This window comes from Gavialis gangeticus, unplaced genomic scaffold (genome assembly GCF_001723915.1).
Source record: "Gavialis gangeticus isolate Ggan-Ray unplaced genomic scaffold, GavGan_comp1, whole genome shotgun sequence".
NCBI lineage: Eukaryota > Metazoa > Chordata > Crocodylia > Gavialidae > Gavialis > Gavialis gangeticus.
Window position 1 is genome coordinate 90,946,624 of NW_017729025.1, and position 15,314 is coordinate 90,961,937.

The 15,314-nt window shown below is 44.3% G+C and overlaps 1 protein-coding gene across 2 annotated transcripts in view; it reads left to right on the plus strand.

Annotated features, from left to right (window-relative positions):
- The first annotated feature begins 14,573 nt into the window (after positions 1-14,573).
- The window catches only part of SLC8A3 (solute carrier family 8 member A3), a 270,725-nt gene continuing 269,984 nt past the window's right edge, over positions 14,574-15,314 (plus strand). The window contains exons 1-2 of one of the 2 annotated variants that reach the window (XM_019519149.1): positions 14,574-14,800; positions 14,976-15,193. The gene's annotated coding sequence lies outside the window, so the exon portion shown is untranslated. The remainder of the gene's footprint in view (positions 14,801-14,975; positions 15,194-15,314) is intronic. The other variant, XM_019519150.1, reaches the window with a different exon arrangement.

Consider the following 15,314-nt stretch of genomic DNA (forward strand, 5'->3'; position numbering starts at 1 on the left):
AAGTATTAAAATGCTTGTTTGTAAGTTGAGAAAATGTTTTATGAGAGGCAGACTATTTTAGGAGAAGCTGATTAAATAAAATAGGAGGACACACTTTAACAGGACCACATCCCCAGGTGGGGCCACAACGCACCCTGGTGGGTCCACAGCTCCTGCCCAGCTTGTCTCTAGGGTTGGTTCCCTCCCTCCCTCCCTCCCTGCCAAGCCTTGATGTTCTTAATTACTTGTGAAAAGGGAAACTGCCCAAGGGGCCTAGAGTGAGCTCCACTTTGTCCTCCCACCAGCGGGTTCCTCCCAGTCCCTACTGGTCCCAATCCACTCCTCACTCTATGTTGGCCTTCCTGACCTGTCATGCCCCTAGGGCACCTCTTCCCTTTTTGGGCTATTCATGGTTCCCAACCTCCCCTTCAGTCATGCCTATGCCTTGCAGATGTTCCCAATCAATTCAGTGGGCACCTAGTCTCATACTTTGGCGGACTTCAGTGTCCTAAGCAGTCTCTGCCCTTCCTGGGCTGCTGGGCCCCCTGGCCTTAGCCTCTGCCCCTCTTAGGGTCTCTAACCCTGGCTCTGACTCTCTCAGGCATTAAGCCCTTGGTCCTGTTTCTGCCTCTCTCAGATACTGGATCCCTGGCCCTATCTCCATGTCTCTCTCTCATTTACTTGGCCCCTGACCCAGTTCTTGTCCTCTCAGGCTATACTACAGCTTGCTCCCTGCCCCCAGCAGGCTCAAGCCTTATGTGCCTCTCTGGGACCTCCTGCCACCCCTGCTAACCCCAATCCAACCTGCCAGCTACAACTGTAACACAAGAATAAGTCTCTTTGGCTATAACACAAATTCCTCACGGTTCCTTAACCCAAACAGCGATGCCTCAGCTGGCCCATATAACCTCCCTTGAGTCATATTTTCCTTTAAGTCAGTAGCATTCTGCCTCCCCAGCCTAAGATAGCCCAAGTGTCCATTAGGCACTCCTCTGCATCTCTTCTATTTTAGAGCTCCTTTCTTTGCAGTCTCCAGGGTCAGGATGCATGTCCTGGGTCAGGCACTGGATTTATATGCCACCCCAGGCCTTGCCCTTTTTTGGTCAACTAACTTCCCCCAGTTGCCTGTAGGGATTTCTCATCAGGGCCTGATGGCTGGCCTCCAAGGCAGCTTACACCTGTTGTTTTAGCAGCATCTTTACTGCCTAAAACAGAGCTCTGCTTTATTGCACTACTGCAGGGCAGGTAGCACTGCATTAGGCACGCCTAGCCTTTTGTTCCTAATTGCCTATTCTTTTGATGCCAGCCCATTCTGGGCAGTGTTCTCATGACTGGCTGCAGGTGTTACTCAGCAAGGAAAAGGGGAATTTATTGCTTATGCAGCAGTGTTTCCTTTCTGCTTCCTTTCCTACTGCTGGCCTGTTTAGCTGCCTGGACTCTAGCTGCTGCAGTCTCTCTCTCAAAGTAATAGGAGCCCTAGGCTCCCTGTTACACACACTCTAATGAAGATCCAATGTTTTATTTAATAAATCACACTTCAGTGCTGTTATTCACCAGAATCAAATCACAAGTTCAGTATCACTTATTACAATCTACTAACCATCATTATCATTAGCTTGGTTCTTATCACTGTTTTGTGTATCCTGGAAACTATTTGATTCAAAAAATTTTACATATAAAAAGTCAAAGGAACATTTCAACCACATAGACCTATGATAGCTATAAAAACAGATTCTCCCTGCTAGGGATAGGAGTCAAGTTGGTGTAGAGTCCTCATACCAGCTCTGGGACAGCCAGGGTTTTTTCTCGCTAGTCTCCATTCACTGTAAGTCTCCTTTTCACCTTCTGAATGAGATGGAGAAGACAGTGAAAATGAATTAGACTCCGTTACATCAAGTGCTGGCTCTTCACAGATGACATGAAACCTGACAGTCAAGGGGATGGAGGACACCTATATTCTACAGAAAGAGCTGTGACCTGTGGTGGGTTAAAGATCGGATTTTGTTTGGACTTTCCTTATTCCAGAAAACATGGTCTTCTCACTTTTTCTATATGGCTAAATTGCCCACAGTAGAAAATTGCTTCTTGAGAAGGGGGTCTCAATTCAGTGAAGCACCTGCATACCCACATGCTGTGCTTAACTGCTTTACCTGATTCAGGGCTTAGAAGGGTAAACTAATTCAATGTTATAAACCAGACTACTTACCAGCAAGGAAACTGATGTACTACAGCCACATCCTGATAAAAATGATTAGGTGCTTACAGGCCTAAAGTGTTTTAACTATAGTGACTGAAATATCAGTACATGACTTACTGAATATTTTCTGAAAGGCTCCACATTCATTATTTTCTCCCCTTTAATTAACTGTTAACTGTAATTATTACTTAACTTTAATTGTCTTTGCAGGACAGCTTCCTCCATTTCTAATACAAAGGAGTTAGGGGTCTTTTAGAGGGAAGCATGGAGGGTATCTTATTGTTCACGGGCAAAGACAGAGCAGTCTCTCCTTTAGTCCTGGATTTTAAAAGTCAGACAATCTGTTAATAGGAAGCCTTGTGAACTGGTTGCATCTAATTTGCTAAAAAATATATATATATTAACTTTAAGGCAGGAGTAAATTCTTGTTCCATCTTTATCCAGAGTGTATCGTTATCCCTATTGCAACATGCTATCAAGCCTGAAGTGTTGTTTGATGCTACCCCTAAGTTCTGAGACCTTCCACTCTGAAATTTCACATGCTTAAACTTTCATACACTCAGAAGAGTATTATTGGACTGGGTCAATTAGATGATTCCATTAATTTCCTAACTGTTTTTTTTCTGTTAGCATGCCATCAAACATCCTTTTAAATAGTAGCATTCAACCTATTCAAAGACTTTCTCTTCATCAAGGAACAACCCTGTACTCAGTTATTTTATGCCTGAGCCAAATATATTGAGAATTTCAGGTGCCATCTATTACCTGCTAATCCACAATATACAGTAATCCCTTTGTGTTCCCTAATAAATAGTGGCAGCAGCACTTAGCCTATTAGTAAAAAAAAATTGAGATTATAGCAACATATCTGGAACCTTGATGGAAATCAGATTTGAAGAAGGGAAGCGTTTGGAGAAGGTACTGAGAAGCAAATCTGTTTGTACATGGCATGGATGTTAGCAACACTGGGTAAATAGGTTGCTTAATTAAGTTTAGAAAAGTGGAATTCTCTTGATTTAGTACCAACAATACAGTATCTGAACTAGCCAATATCTTGGTATCAGAGTTTAAGAGGAAAATAGGTTGCTTTCAGTTTTGTGTTTGCTGGGTTTCAAAATTAATTAAATACCATCTGTTCACATTCATATTGTAATTCAAAATGTTTTGAATGAAATTATTGAATAAATTGACAAGCTTGGGACCCAAATCCTCTGCTAGACCTTTGTAACACAGCTATGAGAACACATAGGATTTTGATGACTTATCTATAGATGTCTATTCCATTATATTATCTGTTTAACAACATTACAAACCTGTTTGGTCTACTGAGGTCTATTTATTTCTGAGCGAGAGGAAGCAAGGTATCAGTTGCTATATTCTTTGGTCTTTATTTTATTTGATTTTATATGAGGTATAAAAGCGCTCAAACAACTGACATTTTGACTTGTAATGGAGGTAAAGATGAGGTATTACTCTAAGATGTCATAAAAAGTGGAATTATAAATCAGTGCATCTAGAGAAGTTTCCCTAATTGCCATCCTTAGTTGGTGACCAATATATTGGGGAAAACCTATTTTAAATAAAATTCCGTTAAAAATAAAATATTATTCCTTCATCTAGTAACGTGTGACTTTACCAGTCTTGTCCCAGGTCAGCTGGCAGGAGTATTCTGCAGCTTTTTACTCTTCACCCCATTCTTGTATACTCTTTCTATACTCTGTTATACAGCAAACAATCTACATACCACACAGCTTCCAATAATCAGCGGCAGAATAGAAAGCTTTATTTGTGCTAATGTCCTAGAAACTCTTAAGGGTCAGTACCCTTTCACCCACTAGATATCTAATGTATGGCTGCCAGCAGGGACTACAATCTAACTAGTCAGGGCAGCCTTCTAATTCTCCTGCCTGTGTAGATGTGTAGTTCTCCTGTACTCTCCATGGGGAGTGAGGACACAGCTTGTATGCCCCCAGTTTATTTAATCCTACAGAACCACAGAGATCTCCAGTTCATTTCAATGAGCACTACTGAGATGTCCCCAGAGACAGATCCTCAGTTACACAGATGGCACAGTGCTCTCCATTCATTCCAATTGGAAATTTTAACCTGCACTAAGGCGTCTCCATTTACTTGGAATTATACTTCCCCTGACTGTATACATATCTGAGCATGACTTCAGACTTGACAGATAAACGTCTCTTTAGGGAGCAGCATAAGGATCTTCCTCCTTCCATCATAAATTGTTTAGTGGTTAGAGCACTAGGTTTCCCTTCCCCCACCAAACCTTAGGGAATTTGAACTTAAAACTCCTACATCATGGTAAAGCACCTCAGCCACCATACTGTGGGACAGACCTGACTGTGAGCACCATGGTTTTTTTCTTCTCCCCAAACACAGGTACATACATAGCCCTTTATGTTAGGGATTCTGGGCAGCCAAGTCTTTAAAGAGGCCTTTCCTGCATGAAGACTTGGAATGAGCACTGTCACTAAAAAGCTTTTTAAGTGCAGGTATCTAGTTCAGAGGGAGTTCTAAGCAACTGGAGCATTGTGAAGAAGCCTGGTTTCTGCCCCAAGGCTGTTTCCACAGTCTGCAATGCAAAATGCACAAACTTTGGAAGCATGGGCTCTCTCCTCCCTATGGGCAGATCTAGAATTTCAGAAGGGGTGATGCAGAACCAGCAACCTGCACTGTAATGGCGGGAGGGCTGTCCCCCAGCTCCCAGGCTCCCCCTGCCACACATCAGGGCAGGCTAACCTCATGGGAGAAGTAGCAGCCAGGGACTTTTTCTAAAGATCCTTAAGCAGGTAAGAATCTTTCCCCCCACCCCACCCCTCGTCTACCCCTCCCATTTCCCTCTCCCCAACCTGCTGCTGCTGTTGTCCCCAGATGAGCCAGGTGGCTACAAACAGCTCTTGCCCTGCTACAGCTGGGCTACACATGGAGCCAGAATCAGCAGGAGTAGCAGGAGGGTTTCCATTTTCCTTCTTGCTCTTGGAGTGGCAAGAAACACCAGGGGAACCAGACGGGGTGGGGGAAGGCCCCATCCCACTGCTGTCCCTGTCCCTGACTGAGCCTGACCCCACAGGGAGTCAGACTGGAGCAGGCAAGAGTGTCTCTGGGGCCTCCCTCTCTGTCCCTAGGCACCAAGAGACAGCAGCAGTGGTGGACAGGTGAGGGGTAAGGGGCGTACCACTGAGCATGGAAGGGAAGGGAGGTAGGGATTCCTACTTGTTTTGGGGACTTAAAAAAGTCTCCGAATGCTTCTCCCACAGTGTGGTCAAGTGAAGTGGGGGAGGGGAATGCATCTGCACCACTTCACTTCCCCTCCTCCCCCATCTGCTCCTGCTCCTCCACAACTTCTTAGGGCAGCACCACCTGCCAGAGTCATAGAGTCAGACTCCTTCCAACTTGATTGCCTCCTGTCATAGAGGTCCTTTCCCTCTTGGCTACCTAGTGGCCTTGCATTAACAGGAAGGTGCTTTCAGTCCTGCCTGACCTGTGGCTAGGATGCTGCCTCTTAATTCATGGAATTAGTGTTCAAATCTCCTAAGGGGAAGATCAGCCTAGAACCTAGGCCTCTTGTATCTCCCCCCATCATGGGCAGATGGAACAAGGTGGGCATCCCCTGACTCAGAGCAGTGTCAAACAGTTGCTAGTTGAGTTTTTTGGACACTTACAATTTGGGGTGTTTACACAACACCTCTATCCATCCATGGTGACATTAAATTGCAGCAGAAAGTAAAAGGAGTTGGATCCACTTGGGGCAGTACTGAGTAGTTGCCAACATGCATACTAGGGCCAAAAGGAGTCATGGAGGGTGAAACAGTAGGTGGCATGAGGCACTTGGGCGTGTACCCACTATCAGGCTGTTATGTGGGGTGCAGTACCACTGGGTAACTTAGATGATTAAAACTGGGTGCCACTTGTGCCACTTGTGCATCTTCCTTTGGTCTGTCTGATTACCCCATTGCTCAATATCTTCTCTTTCTTGCTTATCCTTTCCCTCTTACTCTTGCCTTTGCCAGTATTCATAAACAGTACCTATTTTGGTCACAGGGACCTTCTGCAATTCTATTTCCTTTCCTGTTAAAGCTCAAGCCCAGCTCTTCTAGGCACTTTTCACCTTCAGCTACAGTTCCAGTAATATAGCTATCTCAGTGGGAAACCCAAACGGGCCTTTGACCCATTGGCCTGTTCAGCTTCTAATCAGTCTTGTTGAGCTGCCTTTGTATTCTTGGTATAAATGAGAACAGAGCATGCAAACGTAACCACAGTTTGTCTTGTAACAATTTTCACTGAGGACTAGCAGCAGACAGTGAACTGATGCATACTTTGTACACATTTCATATGATATGGGAGAATTCTCCAGGGTTTGTTTTCCTGGTAGAAAAACTTACCTGGAGAGGGTTAAACAACAGACAGCTTGAAATGCTGGTACTGCACAGCCAGAGGGTGGGCAGGAGCAAAGCACCTTAGGATGCTGTAAGGTTGTGTTGTGGCTTCTCTGAAAAGAGAACATGTACAGACATTTACTCTCCCAGGAGAAAGTCTTTTGGCTATGATTTATCCCTGGTTGTTTCTGCGGGGGGAGGAGTTTCTCTTGGAGCAGCCATTTTTGTTCTGGGAGAAAAATCCGGAATGTCTGTACACTCATAGGTCTCCTGGGAGAGCAGCAAATTTCCCAGAAGAAACTTCATATTTGTATGTGGCCTTTTTGCAGTATTAAGATCTTAATGTTCTTGGTCCTCATGATATTACTCTTCAATGAGTTATTTGCATCTGTATTCCTAGATACAGACCAAGACCAATCTTCCAGTTGGATCATAGACGGACACAGGAGGGACACCAGTCCACCAACTGTTAGTGCAGATTTAGTGAAGGGGCACTTGGAGGGGCTAGATGTGTTCAAATCAGCAGGTCCAGATGAACTTCATCCAAGGGTACTGAAGGAATTGGCCAGTGTCACAGCAGAGCTGCTGGCACAGCTGTTCAAGCACTCATGGTGCTCCAGTCAGGTCCTAGAGGACTGGAAAAGGGCCAATGTGGTCCCTATTTTCAAGAAGGGGAGGAGGAAGGAACTGAGAAACTATAGGCCAGTTAGTCTCACCTCTATCCTTGTGAAAACTCTGGAAAAAATCATTAAGGATCACATTTGTGGGAGCCCAGCAGGAGAAATAAGGCTGAAAGGAAATCAGCACAGATTCATTGACTAACCTTGTTTCTTTTTATGACCAGGTCACAAAATGCTTAGATGCAGGAGTCAAGGTAGATGTTATCTACATAGACTTTAAGAAGGCTTTCAATAAGGTATCTCATTCTATTCTTGTAAATAAACTGACAGGCTGTGATGTAGATGAGTACATGGTCAGGTGGGTGGCAAATTGGCTTAGGGGTCACACCCAGAGAGTGGTGGTGGATGGGTCGATATCAACCTGGAAAGATGTGGAGTCCCACAAGACTCAGTCCTTGGACTGGTGCTATTCAGTGTCTTTGTCAGTGACTTGGACGAGGGCATGGAGAGCACCCTGTCCAAGTTCACAGATGATACCAAATTATGGGGCAAAGTTAACACAGCAGAGGATAGGGAACGGATCCAAGCAGATCTGGACAGGTTGGGAAATGGGCAGAATGAAATAGGTTGCAGTTCAACAAAGTTCAAAAAAGACAGGTGCAAAGTGCTGCACCTGGGCAAAAAGAACCACCAACACACTTACAGGCTGGAGGATGACCTTCTCAGCAGCACAGCAGTGGGAAGAGATTTTGGAGACATAGTTGACTCCAAGATGAACATGAGTCGTCAATGTGATGAAGTGATCAACAAGGCTAACCGCACTGTATCATGCATTAGCAGATGCATGATGAACAGGTCCAGGGAGGTGATGCTTCCCCTCTATGCAGCACTGGTCAGGCCACAGTTGGAGTTCTGCCTTCAGTTTTGGGCTCCACACTTCAAGAGGGATGTGGAGAATCTTGAGAGGGTCCAGAGGAGGCCTCTCGTATGGTCAGAGGCCTGCATGCAAGGCCCTATGAGGACAAACTAAGGGACCCAGATCTCTTCAGCCTTTGCAGGAGAAGGCTGAGAGGTGATCTTGTGGCTGCCTATAAATTCATCAGGGGAGGGCAGTAGGGAATAGGAGATGCTCTATTTACTAGGGCACCCCCCAGAGTTACTAGAAACAATGTCTACAAATTGACAGAGAGCAGATTTAGGTTGGACATTAGAAAGAACTTCTTCACAGTAAGGGTTGCCAGAATCTGGAATGGGCTTCCAAGGCAGGTGGTGCTCTCCCTTACCTTGGGGGTCTTCAAGAGGAGATTGGACAAGCACCTAAGCTGGGGTCATCTGACCCCAGTGCTCTTGCATGCCCAGGGTAGGGGGTCAGACTCAATGACCTACTGAGGTTCCTTCCGCCTCTAACATCTGTGAATCTATAACCATGGAGTCCTACTTGTAGAGCAAGATCCTTCAGTTGACTATAGAATTAGTGCGTGACACAATCTGACTATATATACAAGAGCTCTTTTCTCTTTCACCCAGAGTCCTCTTAGGAAGGTTTCCTTATGTTTTCAGGGTTCCCTTTTGTATGACTTTGGTGAGTGCTTTCAGTCCTATTTTGTTTCCCCTTCTACCTATTCTCTAGAGCATCCCTTTTTAGCTCCAAATACAGCTCTTTGCCTGCTAGGTCCACTAACTGCATCAGTTAGTGTATATGGTTTCACTCTACCTAAAGTCAGTTTCCATAAGTAAGATCTTCTCAAGGGAATGAATGAAAGGTGCAGACAATTTGCATCTGAGATCCCATGGATCTTATTTCAGACAGCAACCAGTCATTTTTTAACATCTTCCCTTGGGGCATTCCACCCCAGAAGGTAGATGAAAGGAGCCTGTGCCTGGGCATCTAGCTGCCTCACTGTGAGATTTAGAAGACATCTAAAACTGCTTCTTCTGGATTCCTGGAATTGCCCCGAACGGATCTGCTATTCTGTTATTTTAAGGCACCTGAATAGCTAAAAATTCTGGCCTTGATTACTATTTAAATGTGGCTTTTTCCAGCTGTAGGCAGATCTCTTTTGCTGAGGCAGACTTAGCCACAGACATTCAAACCTTTCTCAACTGTAGCTAAGGGCAATGCACAGTAGCTGGGGTTGCCAAGTTACTTAAAGGCTACCTTTTCTACCATTAGAACAGCTAACATCAGCTTCTGTCTTCAGTCCCTAGACATGCAGATGGACATTTTACACTGGAGTAAATGTAGGAGTGCCTGTAGTACCCCACAAGAGTCTAAATGTACCAATCTTCTGAATATTGTGCAAGACTCGCATCTTTTTCAGTCATAAAAATGAAATACTGTTGATGTGTATGGAGATACATTTATTCACGTGCATAGAGAACATGGCTACTTTAAGGTAGCACAGAGAAGGGCACATTTGTCACATCAATTGCTTAAGTTATCATGTTGTTCATTTTTACATGGTCACACAAAGAGCCTGTACCAATCCTTACATGCAAAAATAAATATATGTGACCCATGGTTAGACCTTAAAACAAGGACATTACCCCTCAAATTGCAGTTCCGCTTTGAATAGGGGCTGTGAAATACCGGTTATCAGGTCTGCTCCCTATGCGCACAGCAACCAGGCCAGCTGATCTGAGTGACTAGAAGATTTTACTCTGGCTAGCCCGCAGAAACAAGCCAGCTGAGTGAGAGCAAGCTACTTTCTATGCCACCTGGTGCATCATCAACAGAATTCCATTTACAAGCTTTCATTTTGTGCAAACCCAATGGGGCTGCACAGCTGTCACTGGGAACATAATTAAAAGACAGTGGAACAGCATGGGTATCACCCAGGGTACAATTTGTGCTATAGGGCCTTTATTACTGGTGATGTGTGTGAAGAGCCCTTTTTGCCTCTTCTAGCTTTGACTACATTTGCAAGGATGGTCATTGGAATAATGATAATTTTACCTGTTAACTGAGTTAATTTGCTCAGGAATTCTGGCAAAACGAAGATGTTGCCTTTTTTAACAGCCGTTTCTCAAAGTAGTACTGCATTTGAAGGTTCTCCAACTGAAATCCTACTAAGAAATGCCATGTTATTCCATCCTTTGCAATGCTAACATGAACAGACACCTAATGAAAGCCAAATGGGAAAAAAAACCCCCAAAGGTATGAGAACTGTATAGCATGAAACCGAAATCCAGATGAACCAAAGCCAAGTTTAGAATGAAAAAGGGAGATTTGCAACCCCAGGAGATACAAGTAACTCCCTTTGACTTCAGTAGGTGTCACTGGTGCCCTGTCCGAGGGGCAGTAAGGTCCCTTGCATTTAAACTAACTGAATGGAAAAGAAGTGAGTCCAGGTAGTGTATGTTTAAGATCACTCTGAGGAGGAAAAGAGAGCAGAAAAGCAAGATGGTGGGGAATTGACTGCAGAGTAGACAAGCAGTGGTTGAATCTTCCTTGCTCACTTGCTTGTTTTAGCTCCAATACAGTACAATGCCTGGGGCAGATTGATATTTTTGGATGGAAATCATATCAGAGCCTTAACAGTAATTATGTAGTCTCTGGTGAATTACAGAGAAACAAAACTGTTCTTTCTTATTTGTTCATTCTGCTCCCATTGTTTTTTTCCAGAACTTGCAGTTTTTCTGTTGGTAGGTGCCATTGCCCTGGCAGTGCTTTGAGAAAGTCAACTGGAGTCTATTACGGTAATTTTCTTTAGCTGACAATGGTGCTCACAATAACTTCTAGGTGCAGCATCTTCATTACAGATAAGGTGGATATAGGACGAAAGAATTCAGATGAGCTTTAAGATCAGGGGTTGAGTTAGAAAAACCATTTCTTGGCCCAGAAGATTCAAAGAAGAGTGTGTGTGGCTAGTCTGATATTTCTTACAAACCCCCAGATCCCAATAAAACTCACCTGAGGTTTAAGTGTGGCCTTTAATTTTTGAGTGTATGAGAACAAATACATGGGGTGATACCTTTTATTGGACCAGTTGTATAGTTGGGATAGAATTAGTCATGCTGTTGAATGCAAGACATGGCTACTGCATCATTTTAATACTGCCAGCACTGATCTGGGAGGTAACTGAATGTGGGATCTTATGTGTTATATCTATAGTCTTTCTTCTGAAAGTAGAGTTGACAGGAAGTTTTCTTAAAACATTTAATTTGACCTTTGTACACATAATACAAGCAGATAATTAGAACTCTCTGCATCTGGTACATGTGGGGGGTGATAGAAGAAAAGACAACATAAGAAAATATGATCAATATATGAAAATGAAGATAAAAGTATATGTTCCTTGATGCAGTAAAACTGGTATCCGCTTATCTTTCAACAGGTCTTTGTGACGTAGCACAGGAGAAGTCCTTTGGAGGTCTGCACTGAAAGTCAGTATTTACTTAAAAACAATATTTAAGTCTGTACTGTGGGAATGCCATGTGCAGTGCAGTTGCTTAACTACTTGCATTTTATTGGCTAAGTCTCACATAAATAAGAAACATTTTTTATTTAAAGGCTTGGATGCTTTCTTGCCCACATTAGTAAAAAGAATGCACATCTTGAGATTACTGAGGAATAAAATATTTAATATATTCCCTGTTGTGCTAAATATTTTCTTCACAAACTGAGAGGCATAGGTTCACGCCCATATGGAATGGAAAAAGAGAGGGAAATGCCCACAAGCATTTCTTACACATTTTAGGCATAACTTTATGCACAGGGTTGGAGATGAGAGGTGAAATAAAACATCTGTATACAATGATGAGCTGTGTCTATGTTACGCTATTGTTAACTGTAAATACATATGTTGCCCCTAGGCCTTGCTCCCATTGACAAGTGGTTTGTACTTCTAGTCTTTAACTCCAGCTCACCTCTCCATTAGGATTAAATAAAAATAATTATCTGTAACCGCTACAGACGGGTTGCAGGCCTGAACAGCCCCTTAGCTTGCCCTTGTGGGGAGACTTCTTACCTAGGAATTGAAGACATTGAACTAACTCTTGCTCTTTTTTAATACACACATTTTATAGATGAGAAACAGGGGCATGAGAAGGTTGGGGGATATTGGCCAAGTCATTCTGAATCAGTGTCACAGATGTCATCACAAACTAATACTCCTTGACCGCAGGTTCTCTTTCGTAACCACAAATCCTTTCCTTTACCAATAGTGGGCCCTCCTTCATGGTCATGGCCCAGGGCTGATAACTACTAGCACTGTTTCTATTCTTATACAATTCAGGAATGATTCAAGTAACAGTCACATGACTGACAATGGCACCAAAGCTGACATTGGCCATGACCCAGGTACCACGCATCAGAACAGACAAAATGAAATCTGACCATGTATGCAGCTGCCAGTGACTTAGGTGAAGTATTCTAGCCTTCCCTGACATCACAGATATCATTGAGTAATGCCACACTGCTAGTTTCATGTATCGATGCTAATAACCCTAGATTTAGTGCATGCGGTATAAAAAGCTGTGGTTCCCAATTGCACTAGAGAGAGCCACAGGCTCTTAGGAGCCATGCCTGTGTGTGTGTGTGCATGTGCGTGTGTCTGTGCGTGCATGTGTGTTGCAATGCTGTTCACCTTTCCTGAAGTCACTCAGTCATCAGACATGTCTACAGCCATCCCCTGCTGCCTGTCTGACTCCCTGTGTAATGTTCCCACAGCACGCTTTAGTGGTAGCCTTGCATGGCTCAGGCATTCTTGCAAGGTTTCTCTGAGTCTGCCTGGGTTGAGTTGGGCTGGGTTATCTGTGGAGTGTGAGCAGACTGTGGGGGAGGTGGGAGTACCTTTACCTTTGCACACATAATACAAGCAGATAATTAGAACTCTCTGCATCTGGTATGTGTGTGGGGTGATACAAGAAAAGACAACATAAGAAAATATGATCAATATATGAAAATGAAGATAAAAGTATCAGTTAGGGTTCATAACAACTGTGCCTTTGTGACATTTTGCATTCTGCTTGCTTCCCTATGCAGCCATCTCCTATTAATTCATCTTTTCTGTAGGGACCATTTTTCCTGGTTTCTCTGCCTTTCCTTGCCTACATCCTCATTGCTGGTCATCCATTTCCTGTCTTCCCAGAGTATATTAAAAATCAGCAGCCAGGCCAGAGGAAGCAAATATTTTCCCATTTCCTTAAATCCTGTTATGCTAGGGTTGCGTGGGCCAATAATTTTTTTTGCAAGATCTCCTCACCTAAGATATGGACTGGCAGTCAGGTGCTTCAGGATGATGAAAATCGCCTTCTACAGGTACTGATGTCCATTTGCCTCTGCTCTTACAGAGCTTGTGTCATAAGTTACCCAGATCAAATAAGAGCTTTCGGTAGGTCAAGATTCCTGTAACTACCAGCTGCTCTGAGACTTGGTCCTTTTCTCCCCTTACACCACTGCGGCTGTAACTAGCTGCAGGGAGAGTAGTTATATAGTTTGGAAACCTGTTCATAATGCCCCGGGGCACTGCTTTCTTGGGTCAGTCTGCAAAGGCACTTTGGACATGGGCAATTTGCACTTGTGCAAGTATTTAAGCCTTGAAATAAAGCTAAAAGCTCCTGCTTCAAGCCAGAGGCAGAGGGGAGCTATCAGGACCACTTTGTTATAACAGAGCTAGAGACAGCTTCCTTTTATAAAATGAAATAGTACATCATCCTACAGTAAAGCTGGTTGCTCTTGCATATGCTTTAGTGTCTAAGGACATTGCTGCACAGTACTGTGACTTTATAATGCTTTGCATAAGGGAAAGCTATGCCAAAGAGTAAATCTTATGGGAGACACGTTTACTTGTACCTGCTGTGGTTGTGCCTGACAAAAATAGAGGCACTTACATGTTGTGCCCTGTACCGATTTCAAAGCCATCCTTCTGTTTCTGTGGTTGTGGAAACTACCCAGCCCAGTCATCTTTTACTGAAGTCAAATAGCAACTTGTGAGGCCACATATTTTTAGCCTAAAAATGACTTGCCTCCTTACAAGTTGTTATTTGACTTCGGGTAGGGAGAGGACTGGGAGGATTCTGTGACCACAAAACAAAGCAGGCAGTTTCAAATGGATACTCTGGGCTGAGCTACCTATACAATTTCCCTGGCTATATTTAATCTCTCAGATGTGTTTGGCAGCCACACCACATTTAAGATGTGCAATCCATAGCTTTTGATCTGAGGGTGAACTCCTTCTGTCCCTCTTCCTCCCACCCCCAGGGTACAAAGTCAAGTCAATGTACTTAGAAAGAAGAGAGAGAGAGAGTGTGTGTGTGTGTTAAATGCAAGACAGCTGGTCTGCCTTTATTTATTTTGGCTGGGGTTTGCCTGTGGTTTCGCTGCGATTTGCTTTAAACAATCTGAAAATCCCCCCTCAATTCAGCAGAATAAATATGCATGGCTTGTAATTCTGTTGCAGTTCTTGCTCCCAGCTGATAGGGTGACGTGGAGTTTGGAGGCTTAGAGATTGGCTTTTTGATTTGGCTTCTTGCTGCAGTTGTGCAAACCTCTCAGAAATCAGGCTCAGCGGCTTCCCTTGCACCGTGATGCTGGAAAGTCTCAGCTGAGCCCCTGATGGTGTGAGAGAGGGAAGGGGGAAGCCCATCCGATTCCATTGCAACCTGGGGTACAATCAATTTTTCCCTTTCACCCCCCATTCATCACTGTCATCTTCATCTTTCCCTACCTCATCCTTCCCCCTCTCCAGCTCTCCTCCTCCCTCCCCAAACTATATGGCACACAGCTGAAGACCAAGGCTGGTGGATTTATCAACATTTTAACCCCCACCCCCCCTTTTCCAGATGCACTCCCCCACTCCCCCTGGCAGCTGCGAGGCAGAGCAGAGGTTTCTTAGCAAGCCGGGCAAGTTGGACTGACATGCAGGGAAGGACCCCCCCCCACCTCCCCTCTCCAGGCAGTGATTAACGGCGGGATGCAATGAGCTCTGTCTAACCACGGGAAGGATCTGTCGTGGGGAGCAAGCGGAACCCCCCCAAAGTCCCGAAGGCAAGCCAGAGGGGTAAGTAAGGGGGCTGCAGCCCCGCCGCCGGGGGATGCAGGGCGAGGGGGAAGTTCCCTGCTAGGAAGCGGGTCCTCGGTTATTGCATGCAATTCCCATAGAGCTGGGGGGGGGGGGGGGG